The sequence below is a fragment of the Dermochelys coriacea genome, chromosome 10 (assembly GCF_009764565.3).
Source record: "Dermochelys coriacea isolate rDerCor1 chromosome 10, rDerCor1.pri.v4, whole genome shotgun sequence".
NCBI classification, from domain to species: domain Eukaryota; kingdom Metazoa; phylum Chordata; order Testudines; family Dermochelyidae; genus Dermochelys; species Dermochelys coriacea.
Genome location: NC_050077.1, coordinates 27,462,475 through 27,474,626, shown reverse-complemented (window position 1 = coordinate 27,474,626; position 12,152 = coordinate 27,462,475).

Here is a 12,152-nt window from a genome sequence, read left to right as displayed (position 1 = left end):
GGTGTATATTCTATTTTGGATTGCAACATTTATATCACTTCTACTGTCGCAAAAAACAGTCTGTGCAAATGTTCTCCTCCCTAAAGTAAATGTCCTCATTTTCCTGGGGCGGGGGGAGTACCCTTGCTTGAGTGGGAAAGGAAACTTGTTTTGGGGGTTATGATTGATTGAAGACATTGAAATACTTTCTGAAAATGACCATTACAGACTGTTTTAAAGATTCACCTTGATGCTTCATCTACCACAAAAGGGCAGCAATGAACCCTTTATAATAGTTTGAGCTGTGTGCCAGGTCTTGACACAACTGGTGTAAAATCCTCTCTTTACTTTTATTTGCATCCCAGCAGAGCAGTTTGTTGTCTCTTTGAAAGAGAAGTTTTTCTCCTGGCACCTTTTATAACTCTCTAATAAGTTTATCTAGTGCTTTGCATACCATTAACTGTCTTGCAGCATTTTATGGGGTGCAGTATTGGCCCACCCCAATATCCAGTATTCCTGGGTAATATTTAAAGGGGCATCATCAGCTTGATATATAGTCAATTAAAAAAAGGTAAAAGTATTTTCTGGTCCAACAGCTGCTTCTGAATTTCCTGTGCCTATTTATATGGTTTTACAATCATATGTTCCTACTTTTAAAAATGTTTTCTCTCCTCTTTCCGCACAAACCAAAAGAGGAATCTGAGTAACTGGCAATTTAGGTGAAACAGTGAGACTGACTATATAGAGAGTGCTAACAAATTCACCATTGTCAAACTTACAATAGAAAGATATATATTTTTTCCTCTTTCAGTTACAATAATAATAAATATACTATTTTTACATTTTTAGACAGCAGTGTAGTTTTTTAGTTGATGAGCACCCTTTAAAACATTGTTCCAGTGACGTATCTGCAGAATAAAAAACAAACAAAACCTTGGCTCTATGGCTGTCTTTATCCTCCAAGCACCTTACAAAGCAATGAGTTAAATAGTGTGTACGAAGACTCTCAAACTGAGCAGCTATGATTCATACCAGAGTAACGCTCACATAGCCTTGCATATTACAACTCCTTTTTTTCAGGCAATTGACTGGCACAGTTATTGCAGACTAAAGGCTTGTCTCCACTTACCGGGGGATTGATGCATGTCAATCAATCCACTGGGGCATTGGGGGGGGGTGTCATTTTAGTGGGTCTAGTGAAGACCTGCTAAATCAACTGCCGAGTGCTCTCCTAGTGACTCCAGTACTCAGAATGAGAAGCATAAGGTAAGTTGACAGGAGAGTTTCTCCCATCGACCCAGACACCGCAAAAGGTCTACCTAAGCTATCTTGATTCCCGCATTATTCACGTAAGCTGGAGTTGGATAACTTAGGTCAACTGACCCCCGTAATGTAGACCTGCCCTACGTTATTCTGCACTATCTCCCAGTGTACACACTCTATGCCTGAATTAAAAGTCACTTTTAGTCCACAATAGCTGTTCCAGTCTATATCCCCATGTAGACAAGGCCTTAGATTGGGTGTGGGAGAAAATGTTGATCCGAACAATGGGAGCTCAATTTTTCATAAAATGCTATCTTTAATTGCCATCTGGATCACTGTTTTAGCTTTCCTCTGAAAGTCTGCACCTTTCATCATGCAGTACCCATCCCTAATAGCCATACCGTAGTGTCAAGAGTAGTGGGTATGGCTGAACCCAAACATTGGTATAGAACTTGAAACTATACGAAATCTATTGAGCCATAATGAAACTTAAAAATAGGGAATGTGATGGGTTGTTCCCTCCCCCCCACTTCCGGGGTGTCACCTGATGTACCAGTGTCCCACTGAGCCTGCCCATTCCATCAGCCTGGGCTCCCTCACTCTGTCCTGATTTGCCAGGCCCTCAAGCCTCCTCTAGCACATACACAGGTAGGGACACACCCCACTTCAGAAAGACACAGACACTGATATCAGCTCTGCATGGGAAGAATCAGCTTGGGGATTCCCCAGCACTCAAGTGCACACCCCAAATTCTATTGTCTGTACAGCGTAAGCTCATGAAATTTGCTCCCTCCTTCAGTGTGGAGAAAGATATGCACAGCTTTCCCCTGCCCCTCCCAGTTATGAATTCCACAAGCTGAGTTTTAGAATAAACAAAAAGTTTATTAACTACAAAGGGTAGATTTTAAGTGATTTATAAGGGTTTGCAAACAGGTCAAAGCAGATTACTGAGCAAAAAAAAAAAAAAAAACACATACATGCAAACTAAGCTCAATACATTAAAGAAACTGGCTAAAAGTAGAAATGTCTTACCCTAAATGTTGTTTTAGGCATTTCATTCACAGGCCAGACACCTTTTTCAGGCTGGGCTCCACTCTTCTCCCCTCCCTCCCTCCTTGTTTCTAAGATGTTCTCAGCAGTCATCCTGGTCAGGGATTCAGTGAAGAAAGCTCCCTGATTAGCTCATTTCCCTGCCTTAAATAGGATTTACATATAGAGGGAATCCTTTCTTTCCCAGTTTGGTTCCCACCTCCATTAGTGGAAAAATACTAGTAGGCCAAGATGGGGTCTAGTACTGTGTGCCATGACCCTGCAGTGTCAAAGCAGCATCCTAGGTAAGTGGCAGATTAGCATCTTCAGAGTCCTACTGTTCTCCCTAATGGTCCATCCAGGCTGATTGCCTACTGTCTGTTGGGCATTCCCCAGGTATAAACACAGTTGTAATTGTTACATAGTCAATATTCCCAACTTCAGATATAGAAATGATACAGGCATACAAATCGGATAATCATAGGTCAGTACATACCTTTCCAATGATACCTCACATAATCCATCTTGCATGAACGATCGTAGTTATGCCATATTCATATCATAATATCTCTATGAAGAATATGGGGTGTAGTGTCACAGGAAGGATAGTCAAAAGACTGGGCTCAGAAAGTTAAAAACATGGGATGAAATTATCACAGAATCATAGACTATCAGGGTTGGAAGGGACCTCAGGAGATCATCTAGTCCAACTCCCTGCTCAAAGCGAGACCAATCCCCAACTTTTGCCCCAGATCCCTAAATGGCCCCCTCAAGGACTGAACTCACAACCCTGGGTTTAGCAGGCCAATGCTCAAACCACTAAGCTATCGCTCCCCCTATGAGCCATCCCTCCCCCTATTCTTCTGGCCCTACTAAAGTCAATGGGAGTTTTGTCCCTCACTAGGGGAGGGATAGCTCAATGGTTTGAGCATTAGCCTGCTAAACCCAGGGTTGTGAGTTCAATCCCTGAGGGGGCCATTTAGGGATCTGGGTCAAAAATTGGGGATTGGCCCTGCTTTGAGCAGGGGGTTGGATTAGATGACCTCCTGAGGTCCCTTCCAACCCTGGTATTCTAGGATTCTAAGTAAAACCAGTATTTCACCTGTGATATCCAACAACAATATTGTGTTACTGCATTAAAGTATAAGACACATGGATTTCCATTTACAGAGAAGAGATACTTCAAATACACCAGATAACTGGTAAGTAACAATAGATGGGTGCATGTGAAGAATATTATGAAAAGCTAGGTCACACATTTGTAGTGAAGATAAATGGATGCTATAGAACATTGAAAAGCTTCACAAAAGCCCAAGTTCTGGTCTTCTTATGACATAACTGCATTATATAAACAAACTGTTTGAAGAAACAACTTCAATTTTATACTAAGCAGAAGAACTTAACATTTTTCCAATTAAAACTTGGTCTCGAGTGGAACCATCACTAATGTTGATGACTTAAGGGCCTGAACACCAAGAGCATCAAGATGCCAGAAAAAAAATGCAATAGGTTCAAATTCTTTAAGGTAGAGCCATTAGACCAAGTTCAATGCTGGTTTAAACCCCATGCAACCAATAGGTTAAATTCAGGCTGAATCAGTCAAAAAGAGTTATAACAAGCAATAGAAAAAAAAAGACTCCTGAGATAGCAGCTGCCAGAGACTGCATATTGTGGTCTTCCCTGCTTGGACACTTACATTTTCGCATGGGGACACAAGGAAGGTCAAATTGGCTTTGTCAGCACAAATTTAAGGGTAAATAGGCTATTCCTCCTCACCCCAAGTCATGAAGGCCAGTCCCAGCTGTGCTCCCACAGAAAAGCTTGCATGCTGCAGGATAGGAGACTATCTGGTCCCCTATAACATGAATCAGTTGCATCAAAGCTACAATATAAAGCCCATTACTGTACTTCTTTCCCTATATTGCTGGAATTATATTTAACAGTGGGGAAAAAAAACCTCACACTTACTATAAAAGATGACCCAGTGTCCTCTGCCAAGGAAACCAATTCTAGAGAAACCTGGGGAATTTTGCTCAGAGTCAGCACAGCCTAAGAGAATTACAGAGATCACTTTAAGGTTGCCAAGAAGAGAAGGCACAGGGGAAGCCCATGCTCTAATGCTTTGTGGCCTTCTGCTACAGCAACCGAGAGCATAAAAAAAAAAATCTCTTGTCTAAGGCACAGGCTTGCAACAGCGATCCTGTCACAACAATATTTGTAACATGCTTTAATCAGAAATAAGAAATACAAATTGAGGTGTTTGGGGATTTATAAATACAGCTTTTCCGTGTGTGTGTGTGTGTGTGTGTGTGTGTTTGTCACATAATATGACCTGGACCCTGTAAATGCAAGAAGAGATATATTTATCAAAATTAGGAAGGAAAACAAATTGACTAGGAAGATTTGAAATGTGAAACATTTGTAACCAAGCCATAGAGCCTAGTAAACAGCTGCATTTGGTTGATTTATGTATCTTTCATGCCAATAACCAGCTGTTCTCCATTCCACCCCTGCCATATCTGTTAAATAAGAGGGCCAGAGCACAGGCTTATCCTAACTCCTCAGTTGTTTCTCTGGCTCTAAGGGGATTTTAAAGAAGCCTCAAGAGATAGCAGCTGAAAATTCCTTATCTGCTGTTCCTCCCTCCCATTCTCTCTCTGGCTGGGCATGTAGCAAGGATGAGACAAGATGATCCTGGTCAATAGCGTGGCTTGCTGGGAGCTACGTATTGATGCAAATTAGAGTGGCTTTAGGGCTGCTGTAACATTCACCAGCAGCTAACATGGCTCCTGGCAGGCCCTGGGATTGGGGAGGCAGGGGGAGGGAGGGGAGAAAGTCAAAAAGAGGGTATAAACCCACCTATGCCCCACCCCAAGGTGCAACCAACACTGCAGTAGGGGATCTGGGCTGAGGTTCTTAATGAGAGAAAGTCACTTATTAAAACAAGTAATGAGATCACAGGAGAAATGTAGTGTCGCAAAATATCAAATACAGTACTACAGGCATCAAGGTATTACATTTAGGGAGTGTCTAGCATGACAGTACATGTTATTTTAGCAGCAATGCTAGTAAGCATGAGGCAAACAGGAAGCACAGAACATTGCTGTAACATTAGTAGTTATCCATGTTGTCAAAGTAAATTCACTTCTTGCATAGAAGGAAAGTTAGGAAAACTATCTTTTAAAAGGGTGCTTGCCTATTCATGTAGCTACCTAAAATGCTAGCTCCAGGCTTTGTGTCGCATCTGCAAAGAGCTGAAGCACTAAAAGGACAGGCTAGGAGAGCATAAGGGTGCAAGCCTGGCTTTGTGCTGCCCAGATTCTGGCCTGCTGCAGGGGCCCAAATGGTTCTTAATATAAATTTAGAGCACAGCTGCTCTCAATTACCACAGCCTGTCCCAGAATGTCTAACATTTTTGTAGTGCGGAGTGCTACAGCTGCTCCTCCTACTGTCGATGGTGGAACCCCTACAGCAGCACTTGTGGGAGCTGATGGAAAGGTTGATGGTAGAGTGGGAAGAGTAGCATTTTTTATGTCAGCCCTACAATGTTCCTGTACCAGAGGCCTTTTCTTCCAACTCCGGTGACAATTTATAGCTTTGGCCCAATAGTCTCTTGTTTTTCATTCCTACATAAGCAAAGTACAGAATAAGAACTGCAGCAGATCTTGCACTCTTGTACATTTTGTTTGATAAGCAGCATGCTTAGGTTGGGTTAAGGATAATTTGAAAATTCTGATTTTTTTTTCTAATGTCTCAATTATCAAAAGCAAAATGACTTCTGCGAGAAGCCTATTCATGCTGTGAAGAAAAGCCTGATATGTAGTAGGATCAAAACTGATGGTCTTTGAGAAAAGTTAATGAAAACATTACCCTGTTCAAGTACTTGTAATTGCTCATCTGCTTGACTGGAATGATGCCCAGATCACCAGTCATTCTTAATGTACATTCAGTCAGAAATCTGTAGGGTTGGATTCTCCTTTCTTTTACTCCAATAAAGGAAGCTTCCACTAAAAAGTGAAAGCAAGTAATACAGAACATCTTCTGCCAGCCCAATGAACAATGGTATGCCCGCACTTAGGGCCTTTTCTACAGAATTGAGCACTGTTAAACATTTTAGCTGAAATTGAAAAATCTTCGAGAAAGGCAACATGGAGATTTAGGGGATTTCTCTATGGTTATGTAATTGTAAAAACTAGGATAATTTAGTCTTGTATCATGTGGAGTTATGGGTTGTTCAGAGGGCTTAACCAGAATTAGACACTATATTTTTAGCATACTGCCTACAGTGTGACAATCGCACGTTGGCCCATTATGTAAACCTAATGCATGTAATGAAATTCAAATGAAAATGCCTGTTTTATCCAAACTCTTTAAAGTGGCATTTACACTGTCACCTCTGAAGCACTAGATTTCCATAATACAGCATGAGGTTTTGTAGCATTTTCTTTAAAACTTGGCCTGGTCTTGGCAGTGAAGGCAGTTTGCTTTAATAACTTCTTGCTTGTCAAGGACTCTCCTTGTGGTTACAATACCTCAAATTGCACAAAAGGTTAAAAAGACTGGACAATAAAAGCATAACAACCTGTATTTGGCTAAAATGTGCCACAGGTTCCTGCTGACTCATGCATAGCCCTTTTTAGAAAGGGGAATAGTCACTTTAGGTTAAAACTCTACAGTTACTGCCATGTTGCAGAGAAGGAATGGAGGCAGGGGGAAAGGGAGTAGTGTAGAGGAGCACCACTCAAATGACATCTTAAAGTCATTCTTTCTGCAGAATGCCTCAGAGGGTGCCAGAAGAACTATGCTGAGGAGTGAACCCTAGCAGTGCCAGTCTCCAACTTCTGGAAGGACCACATGCCTTTCCAGCTGTTAAATGACTATATGAAATGTTGTATGGGGGAAGCCACTTGCAATGCACATTTTATGGTCAGGGCATATCCAAAATTTCCAGAGCATACTCAAGGTCTGGTTGTAAGGCCTCTCAGAAGGTGACAAGTCTGTAGCACAACTGACAGAGACACATTTTTCTTATTTGCCAACAGCTATTCACTAAATATTAGCTGCCAATCCCTCAAATCCCTTTAGAATGTCAGGTACACCACTTTTGGGGTGTGTGGACCCCTAGCTCATACTTGTTCCACCCTTGTGCTCAAGCACCAACAAATGAGGAGGAAGAGTGCAAAAGGTCCTTGTGCCCTCCCTTCCCCTTCACACACTAGACCTGGAACTGCTACAATCCAGCCCAAATATAGAGTTTTAAGTCTATTTATATTGTGTAAATAGTCCCATAGACATTCAAACTGAGCATTTTAAATGCTTGTTGGGAAGCTTTTAAACTAAAATATTAAGACATTGAAATATTAGTAAATCTCAAAAACGTTACAAGTTTTAATGTTCCTCACTTCTGTGGTGCTGCATGCTGTGATAGTGACTCGGTGACTGGGTTTTCTGCTTTTGAAAAGAGAGCTATATATTGTAAAACTTTCATTTAAGTCAATTTGCCTCTCTAATGACTTGTTTTATTTGTTTACTCGTGTGCTTCTCCAGGATTTAAAAGTAACAGCTTTAAAAAAAAAACACACAAAAAAACCTACCTTAAATCAAGGCCTAATATAATGATGGTGAAACTTTTTATGTTTCTTTTTATGTAAGCCCAAAACCATGTTATGCCCAGTGAAACTGGATAGGAAATGAAATACTAAAGAGGAACAAATGTGTTGTACATGAAAACAGTGAATTATTCATGTGATGGTGGTGTGTGTCAAATAAGGTCCTACTTCATGATATTGCAGAAATTGTGGATTCTGCAATAGTAGGCTTTTACTGCAATTTTGTTTTAAACTAGTTTACTTCACACAGTCCACAATTTTGCATATATTTTGAGGTTTGCAACACACTCCCTCCCCTTGCCCCCCATTAGTACAATACATTATCTTGGAGAGTTTGGGAATTCACCCTGCAATTCTGCAGCGTTTTCCAGAGTTAGTAGAAACAGCAAAGCGATCATTCTTGATCTTGCCTAATTCTGTGGATGCTAAGCCTGCAGTATCTCAGTACAAACAAGTCTTCATAAAGTACAGACAGGGCATGAAGACAACCACTGTGGCAAGGTGTACTGCACTAACATTCAATACCTGTTAAATATAAATGGCTAAAGTGACTGGACTCAATTTCTACAGCAGTTGTGTTAAGACTTTTAGTCTTCTACATTTTATATTGTACCGGTAAGTTTTTGAATTAATATAATATAGTTGCACTCAATTGTCTGGTTATCAAAAAAATTCAGACATAACATAATAGCTGTGTTTATATCGTTCCAGCAATTTTTTCTTAAATAGGTCTACTGTGACTTTCCCAAATTACCACTATTAATAAAGGTCCATTATTACTTTTCTGTGATTTTCCACATCTTGCCCATAATTATTTGAAGACCATCCTGTGATTTGGGTAGGGTCTTACATATGGGCTATTATAGTCCTATGTGCCAAGCAACTGAGCTTCTGAATGAGCACAAAGGTCTTTCATTTCTCTCCTATCCCATTCTTTCACTAAAATTTAACTCTTATTTTTACTGTATCATTTGTTCCTGGTATTTCAAAATCAGTGGCTGGGAAAAGATGCCTATAGGATAATAGGTGCATCTGATGAAGTGAGCTGTAGCTCACGAAAGCTTATGCTCTAATAAATTTGTTAGTCTCTAAGGTGCCACAAGTACTCCTTTTCTTTTTGCGAATACAGACTAACACGGCTGCTACTCTGAAACCTGTGAATATAGGATAATAGATAACCTACCATTTCAGTCTCCTGCCTCTCCTTAGCCTCGAACAGCAGGAGCCTAATTCTGATCACTCCTACTCTGGTATAAATTGGGAGTAACTCCACTTAAATAAGTGGCGTTAGATTGGTGTAAAGTTAGTCTAAGTGGGCTCGATCCAGCTGCCATTGAAGTCTATGGAAAAGTTCCCATTCTCTCCAGTGAGAGGAAAATCAAGCGATTGTCCCTGCTTTGGATGGGTAGGAGGCAGCAAGCAGGCTTAAGTATGCAAACAACAGGAGTCATCCTAGCTTGGATAGCATATTAAACACACCATGTTCATCCAATTCATTATGGTTCTGTCTTGCACCATTTAAATCAGTGGGATATGGAAGTAAAGACATCCACTTACAAAAAGACAAGACACAATTGCATTACAATAAAACCTCATGCTTCAGGCATAACCCAAACATTAACTGGTGATAGGAAGACTTTTCTGCTATGGACAGTGTACTGTAGGAGTCCAGTAATATCCCTTTAAATAGTTGGTGAGCCCCGCAGTGCTCACTCTCTGTTTTAGAATGTAAATAGGACTCATGTTTGTTTGGAAAACACAGTTATTTGGACACACACACACACACACACACACACACACACACACACACACACACACGTGTACGTCCTTGTGGTCTACTACTGCATAAAGGAAAAATGATACAAGTTTACTCCATAATGGGTTTTCTTGCATCTGGTACTGGTCACTGTCAGACAACATACCAGACAAGATGGACCACTGGTCTGATGTGTCAACTCCTGTGTTTCTTTGGCAGTTTTCCCAGTGATTTGGTTTTACTCACTGTGGCCAAAATTTTGAAAAGTTGCTAGTGATTTGGGTTCTAAATGTTTCTGGGTGCCATACAGTGGGCTAATTTTTACAAAGTACTGAGCACACATCCTCTGACAATCAGGCTTCTAAGCGGTCGTGTGATGGTCACCTGAAAACCACTAGTCGCTTGAAAATATTGATCAGTATTTATTTTAAATCTGTCTACCCTTGAGCTCACCCCCACCCAGAGCCACTTACTTCACAATGTTCCTGTCTAATTTCACCTACAGTCTCAGTCTCCTTTGAGATGACACGTTACATCAAGATATCTCCGTGCAGCCTTGACACCAGAAAAAGTATTATGTTCAGGAAGCAATGTAAAGGAGACCCTGCTGACTAGACTTATCAGATAACAAGGGCAATAGTCACAAAAAAGGACTCAGGTGCCTTCCTGCCACTTCAGGAGCCAAAGGCCAACTTTTAGGCAGCACTGGTATTCATAACCCCCTCTCCGCCGCTCAGCTGCTGTGTAAATACTTTGCCTTAAGAGCTCCCTAGGCACCTAAGGTTGGACTCTGGACAGGCGCCTAGGGTGAGGCAGCAGTGCACAAGCCCAGAGGCACAACCTCAGCTGCCTACAGAACTCTTGCTGCAAATAAATTTAGGTATTTAGTGAGTGTAGGCACCAGCTGAGCTAGGGTTTTCTGAATGCCAATGGCCCCTAAATGCTAGACTTAAGTACCTAAAGTGGCTGTTAGGCACCTGGCTCCCCTGAGGCATGAATCTGGCCTTCAGATGAGAGAGCAGGTTTCTGCCTTCACCCAGCCACTGACTCGTAGGTCCAGACTGTAGTGTGGAACTGGCATTAGAGTTGATGTACACAGTTCCTGGGCTGGCCTTCTGCACAGGTGCGAATCCCAGATATGCCTACATGATCAAGAACATTAATAAACTAATCCTTACAACATCTTAGTAAGATAAAAAAAAATAGTTCCTCCCCATTATATGGAAAAGGAAACTATAGTAGAAAATCTGAATGAATTGTTCAAGCCCCAAGAGTGAGGCAGTGTCTGAGGCACCTTGGTGTGAGGATGAATTGGCCCCAAAGCGAGACATTAAATGCCTCCTCCTTTCACAATTCTCACAGACCAAGCCACTGAGTCTGAGAGAATGTTTTAAAGCTGTAGGTCTCTCTAGTAAAATAACATCTAAAATGCAATTCAGTTCTTTTTATAAATAAGTTTAATGAAGAATTTAATATTTCCACTCAAATTAGTTAGAAGGCAAACTTCAAAAAAAAAAAAACCACATGGATCATTAACTGAGGGATATGTCTCAATTTGTTATAGTAAAAAGGCACTGAAATTACGAGTGTTAATCAACTGTATTGCTAAAAACTCTATATAGGTTAATTAAATAATTTAACCATAAAGAAATATAAAAATGGAAGAATAGGGGAAAATCACAGTGTCTCTCTTGCTATGGTGCTTTCTCTGCATTTCTTAAGTATCTAATTTAATAAGCACTCAGAAGAAATAATTTCTTCTCGGCTGGGCTAAGCTCTTTAATAGTCAATGTAACACAAAGTTTCTAAATGTGCTTGGCAATGCTTTTCTCTCCCCCCTCCCTCCTCCACTTACTTGCTTTAAATTCACATTATTAAGGAGTGATTTGGCCTCTGCACTTCTTCAGCCCTCAAAATAGGTGCAAGTATTCTTGAACTGTGACTTTTTTTTTTACATTCTTCCTTTAATCCAAATGTGTTTGAGCCTGCAGAAAGATTTGATTTTGTGCAAGATAATAGCTTAGCTAAACTAATCAAGGCCTAAAAAGCTTAACATAAGCAGCTAACCAGGAGTAACCATAAGATACCACAAGACTGAATGCTGTCGTAAACAAGTATGACTGAACTGCTGACAGGTAACCACAAGATGCTAGTTGACATCAGGTGTAGATATTTTTTAACTTAGGAACATCAGCAGATGTCCAACCACAAGAATGCCATGATAACTAATTGACATATATGTTAATAAAAGGCCTATGGGAGAAGGGCACCCCAGCATTAGCAAGGTCTGAATATTCAAATAAGGAAAAAAGGGTTGAAATCTTCATAAATATGTATGAACCCCCGTGGGTGTGAGCACAACACATTATAAAAGCTGTATCCTGATGTGCCTGCCTTGGGAAATGCCAGGATGAGGACTATCAGTGAGGATGATGACGACTAACACTTCAGGTTGCTCAGCAAGGTACAGTGTGAATATATGGACACTTATTCTGTATTATCTCCATCTGCCTTGC